Genomic DNA, 6,095 nt, shown 5'->3' on the forward strand with positions numbered 1-6,095 from the left:
ATAAGATTCATATGATTCAATAGTGAATAATTTTTATCATGACTAATTGCAATTGTCACAATTGTAAAGGTAGAAGTTTTGTAACAAAAACAGGGAAGTGGTTAATCTTACAGTCCAGAAACAGGGTACCTAGGACAATCAAGATAGAAGAGCATAAGCAGAATGCACGACCTTATCCAGAGAAGCAGCAGCAACAGAGATGGGGACATGGAGAGAGGGAGTGGCTGAGTACTCCAGATTCACGGCAAGAGAGGGACTAAGAGCTGGTGGCCAGGAGGCAGACTTGCAGAATGTGCCCTTTGGATGTGTAAATTATCATATATGCCTGAGTGGTTTTTTGTTGTTGTTGCTTTTTTTTAAAAAAAAAAAAACAAAGTTAAAATGAATAGAGAAATACTGTTAACTGATGGTACATGGTACATTATAATCATTGTAATGAAACAAGATGTATGATTTGTTGAATGTAAAACTGATGGTCTTCCCTGTAAACTTTCACTCAATCCACAATTGTTGTTGTTGTTAAGTGCCTTCGAGTCGGAGCCGACCCATAGCGACCCTGTCACAATAAAAACCTTAAAAAAAAAAAAAAGCTAATGGGTAGTAGAACAAATAAAAAAGTGAAATTAAAACATTCCTAGAAACAAATGAGAACAATAACACAACATGTCAAAATATTTGGGACACAGCAAAAGCAGTGTTGAGAGGACAATTTTTTGCAATAAATGCACACATCCAAAAAGAAGAAAGAACCAAAATCAACACACTAACACAACATCTGCAACAATTACCAAACAAACAAAAAGTGAACCTACAGCCACCAGAAGAAAAAAAAATAATAAAGATTACAGCAGAAATACACAAGATAGAAAACAAACCATTATAGAAAAATTCAACAAGACTCAACAAGACAAGATTAACAAAATTGACAAACCATTGGCAAACCTAACAAAAGAAAAGAGAGAAATGATGCAAATTTCATGCATAAGAAATAATATATGTGATATCACAACAGAACCAATAGAAATAAAAAGGATAATAATAGAGTACTATGAAGAGTTGTACTCCAACAAATTTGAAAGACTTGAGGAAATGGATACATTTTAGAAGAACATGACCCACCTAAACTTACACAGAGTGAAGTAGAAAAGTTGGACAGACCAATAACAAAAGAAGAAACTGATCATGTCATCAAAAAACTCCCAACCAAAAAAAGTCCAGGCCCAGATTGCTTTCCTGGTGAATTTTATCAAACATTCAGAGAACAGCTGTCACCAATTCTACATAAACGATTCCAGAATATTGAAAAGAATGGAAAACTTCCTAATATATTTTATGAAGCAAGCATAATCCTCATACCAAAACCAGGGAAGGACATCACTAAATATGGAAGTTATAGACCAATATCCCTCATGAACATAGATGCAAAAAATCTGAAAAAAAATCCTAGCCGATAGAATTCAACAACTTATCAAAAAAATAATACATCATGTCCAAACGGAATTCATACCAGGGATACAAGGTTGGTTCAATATGATTAAAACAATCAATGTATTTCACCACATAAATCAAAAAGGAGAAAAACCACATGACTATAATGATTGATATAGAAAAGGCATTTGACAAAATCCAACATCCATTCCTGATTTAAAAAAAAAAACTCAACAAAGTAGGAATTGAAAGGAAATTCCTCAACATTATTAAAAGCATATAGACAAAACCAACAGCCAACATCACTCTCAACAAAGAGAAACTCAAAGCATTCCCTGTGTGAACAGGAAACAGACAAGAATGTTCTTTATCACCACTCCTATTCAACTTTGTATTGGAAGTCTTAACCAGAATGATAAGGCAAGAAAGGGAAATTAAAGGCATACAAATTGGCAAAGAAGAAGTAAAACTTTCTCTTTTGCAGATGATATGATCCTATACATAGAAAATCCCCAAGATTCAGCAAAAAAAACTACTGGAACTCATTGGAAGATTCAGCAAAGTGTCAGGGTATATGATCAACATACAAAAATAAGTTGGATACTGATAATACTAATACAGACAATTCTGAAAATGATATTAGGAAAGCAATACTATTTACAATAGTCACCCAATAGATGAAATATTTAGAAATAAATCTAACCAGAGAAACAAAAGACCTATACAAAGAAAACTACAAAAACACTACTACAAGAAACCAAAAGAGATTTACAAAAATGGAAGACTTAAAATTGGATAGGAAGACTTAAAATTGTGAAAATGTCAATACTACCCAAAACAAGATACAATATACAGATATAACACAATCCATATCCAGATTCCATCAACATTCTTTAAAGAGATGGAAGGGAAAGAGATTTTGGATAAGCAGAGCACTACTTAAAAACAAAGTGGGAGGCCTCTCACTATGATTTTAAATTTTGTTACATGGACACAGTGGTCAGAACATCATGGTATTGGTACAATGAAAGAAACATAGATCAATGAAACAGAATTGAGAACCCAGAAGTAAATCCATCCACATTTAGTCAGAGTCAAAATACATTAAATGGGAAAGAGATGGTCTTTTCAACAAATGGTACAGACATATTAAAAATTAGAAAATTATGTGCTTCAAAAGATTTCACCGAGAGTGTGGGCACTCAGAGCTGGCCAGGGACACCAGGTGGCTGGAGCGGCTGTGGGGCTGCAGAGCCGGCACCACGGGATGTGTGGCTTGGAGCAAGCAGTTAAACAGGCAGCGGACACCCACAGCAGCAAAAGTGGCATCGCCAACCTCCATCTGAATTCAGCATCTTAGCATCAAGCCATTATAACTTTGAAGTATATCTGGGAACACTATACATTAGTGTTATTTTAGGTTTCATGTATGATTGAATGATTATGGATCTGGGGCGGAAGAACAATGTACTAGTCAACATTGCTGATCAAGGACTGAGAGCTGTGTTCTTTCCCTCCTCAAACTGACTGCAGCCACAGAGAGGAAGGGGAGATGGAAGGTGAGGCAGTTGAAGTAATTATGGAGGAGTATGAAACTTTCATTAAAGGAAAGGAGAGAAAGACATACCAGCGCCACCAGGAAGGGGGCCAGGAGGAGGACACTTGCCACCTATCTCAGAACCAGACAGATGGGGGTGAGGTGGTCCAGGATATCAACAGTGGTGTACAGATGGTAATGATGGAACAACTGGACTTTACCTTTCTTCAGATGAAGACTGAAGTCATGGAGGGGACAGTGGCTCCAGAAGCAGAGGCTGCTATGGACGATACCCAGATCATAACATTACAGGTTGTAAATATGGAGGAAGAGCTCATAAACAGAGGAGAACTTCAACTTGTTCTAATACCTATGCCCATAACTGTATCCATTACAGAGCAAACTGTGTTACACAGAGGAAGGCAAAGATGTGGACATGTCTGTCTCTGATTTTGAGGAAGAACAGCAGGAGGGTCTGCTGTCGGAGGTTAATGCAGAGAAATTGGTTACATGAAGCCTCCAAAGCCAATAAAAATTAAAAAGAAAGGTGTTAAAGAAGACATTCCAGTATGAACTCTGCACTTACACATGTCCAGAGAGTTCAAATGTGGATCATCACATGAAAAGTCATGCTGATAATAGACCACACAAGTGTTATCTCTGTGGCAGTCCATTCAGAATAGTCACCCTCCTGAGGAACCACCTTAACACACATACAGGTACAAGTGCCCAGACTGTGACATGGCCTTTGTGACCAGTGGAGAATTGGTGTGGCATCGTCATTACAAACACAGCCTTGAGAAGCCATTTAAGTGTTCCGTGTGCAATTATGCCAGTGTCAAAGTCAGCAAATTAAAATGTCACATATGCTCTCACACTGGAGAGCATCCGTTCCAGTGCAGTTTGTGCAGTTATACCAGCAGGGACACGTACAAGTTGAAAAGGCACATGAGAACCCATTCAGGGGGAAACCTTATGAATGTTATATTTGTCATGCTCGGTTTACTCAGAGTGGTACCATGAAGATGTATATTTTACAGAAGCACACCGATAATGTGGCCAAATTTCATTGTCCCCACTGTGACACTGCTATAGGCCGAAAAACTGATTTGGGTGTTCACTTGTGAAAGCAGCATTCCTATATTGAGCAAGGCAAAATATGGCATTACTGCAATGCTGTGTTTCATGAGCGATATGCCTTCATCCAGCATCAGATGTCACACAAGAATGAGACATGCTTCAAGTGTGACCAGTGTGACTACACTTGTAGACAAGAGAGGCACATGATCATGCACAAACGCACACACACTGGGGAGAAGCCTTATGCCTACAGCCACTGCGACAAGACCTCCTGCCAGAAACAGCTCCTCGATGTGCACTTCAAACGCTATCATGACCCCAACTTTGTCCCTGCAGCCTTTGTCTGTTCTAAGTGTGGAAAAACATTCACACGTTGGACTACCATGGCAAGACAATGCTGCTGATCATTGTGCTGGTCCAGATGATGTGGAAGGGGAAAATGGAGGAAAAACAAAAAAAGTAAATGTGGAAGAAAAAGAAAGATGTGTTCCCAAAAAGAAGACTTTTCTGACAGCGAAAATGCTGAGCCAGACCTGGATGACAATGAGGATGAGGAAGAACCTGCTGTAGAATTTGAGCCAGAGCCAGAGCCACAGCCTGTGACCCCAGCCCCACCACCCACCAAGAAGCAGAGAGCCAACCAGCCTGAACCAACCAGCCCAAACAGACCCAGCCAACCACCATCATTCAGGTGGAAGACCAAAACACAGATGCAATTGAGAACATTATAGTTGAAGTAAAAAAAGATCCAGATGCAGAGCTTGCTGAGGGGGAGGAGAAGGCCCAACCAGCTGCCACAAATGCACCCAACAGAGACCTCATGCCTTAGACAGTCATCAGCATGATGGACCGGTGATGGCAGCACCTCCAGGACTACTCAGGGCTGTGTTTAAATGGCTCGCATCTTACTTTTTGTCCCTTCTTTCTTCTTTTGGCTTTAGGAAAAAACAACATTTACACCATTTTACCAAACATACTGAGAACTAAAACTTCCAAGAATGATGTTAGGAAAATATGATTCAGCTAGGACTTGCTGTTTGGTGTTGGCAATCATGGAATGATCTGAGTTCCTGAGGGTTTACTGTGACGTGTTGAGGACATTGTGGAAGCTGAACTCGTTTTCTTTGCTCTGTTTGTAGCTGAATTTTGTGTGTTATAAAATCCTCTATCCACACAGGAAGTGATTATGAGCGGGTCACAGCAGCCCTTACGAAGCTAGGCCAGAAAATTTTACTAGGTCAGTAATTTAAACTTTATATTTCAGATGGAAAACGAGACTTAATGCCCTCTCTTTCAATGTAAGCCACTTGCTCCAGGATGGCCACTGGGTTTCCCAGAGTTCTATGGTCTTCTTCCCAGGAGAGTTTTTAATTGTAAATACAGACTTGGGAAGGTCTTAGACTTTTAAACCGTTTTTTGCTTTTGCTTTTCCCTGTCTCCCTTTGCTTGGAGTCAGCTGCACACAGTAGTATGGCATGCTACAATCAGTTTCTGTCCTGAAAGCTTTGCCACTTTCTTGGCAAAGTTTCTAACTTGGTCAAGCTTGTAAATAATGTTTTTCACATTTTAATCTTTTCCATCGATTAAGTGTAAGAAAACCCAGCAGTTGAATTACTTCCAAATTAAGTTACCACGGACTCTAATGTACAAATGCTGACAAAGAATCAGATTACAATCATGTAGCAGAACAGCACCCAGACTGCTGCCCACCAGTGACGGACACCCATGCGGAAGATCGTGATTTCCAGCCCACGGAGCCAGCATCTGAACCTTGTACTGTGAACTTTCAGTTATGATTGCCTATCTACATTTTCTTTGCTATGTTTGTAGCTGAATTTTGTGTTTTATAAAATCCTCTATCCACACAGGAGGTGATTATGAGTAGGTCACAGCAGCCCTTTGGAAGCTGGGCCAGAAAATTTTACTAGGTCAGTAATTTAAACTTTGTATCCTCAAAAAATAAAACAGAAGAAGAATGTGAAACAAACCAACTAAAGAGTGATTCTTGCACATGAACTGTCACATGTTTAAAATGCATTTTTTAGAGTGC

The 6,095-nt window shown here is 39.3% G+C and overlaps 1 pseudogene; it reads left to right on the forward strand.

Annotated features, from left to right (window-relative positions):
* Nucleotides 1-2,980: 2,980 nt before the first annotated feature.
* On the forward strand, nt 2,981-4,901 carry LOC102817813 (annotated as a pseudogene).
* The last annotated feature ends 1,194 nt before the right edge of the window (nt 4,902-6,095 follow it).

Source organism: Chrysochloris asiatica, unplaced genomic scaffold (assembly GCF_000296735.1).
Source record: "Chrysochloris asiatica unplaced genomic scaffold, ChrAsi1.0 scaffold00165, whole genome shotgun sequence".
In the NCBI taxonomy this organism is placed as follows: Eukaryota; Metazoa; Chordata; class Mammalia; order Afrosoricida; family Chrysochloridae; genus Chrysochloris; species Chrysochloris asiatica.